Raw genomic sequence first — 537 nt, 5'->3', positions numbered from 1 at the left:
AAAAAAAAAAAAAAATCTGAAACCTAAAAGAGAACTGACTTTTCCCTGACCCCACCAAACCTACAGCTCCTCATATCTTTCAAAATGTCAATTCCATCATTCCAGGTGCTCAAGCCAAAAACAGTGGTGTCATACTGGATTTCTGTCCCAAATCTTGTTCCCTCTTCTACCTTCAAAACATATATACATCCAGAATATATATATATTTGACCTCTTCTCTTGAGTTTCAAGCCACCAATATTTTTGTCTCAACTAGATTACTGCAACAGTCCAGCCAGAATCTTTACTTCCATTTCTGCCAGGAATGGAAACACAAACCAGGCCAGGCGCAGTGGCTCACGCCTGTAATGCCAGCACTTTAGGAGGCCAAGGCAGGCGGATCACGAGGTCAGGAGATGGAGACCATCCTGGCTAACACAGTGAAACCCTGTCTCTACTAAAAATACACAAGATTAGCCGGGTGTGGTGGCAGGTGCCTATAGTCCCAGCCACTCAGGAGGTTGAGGCAGGAGAATCGCTTGAACCTGGCAGGCGGTG

This window comes from Mandrillus leucophaeus, unplaced genomic scaffold, assembly GCF_000951045.1.
Source record: "Mandrillus leucophaeus isolate KB7577 unplaced genomic scaffold, Mleu.le_1.0 Scaffold120, whole genome shotgun sequence".
In the NCBI taxonomy this organism is placed as follows: Eukaryota; Metazoa; Chordata; class Mammalia; order Primates; family Cercopithecidae; genus Mandrillus; species Mandrillus leucophaeus.
Note: the sequence above shows the minus strand (reverse complement) of the source record.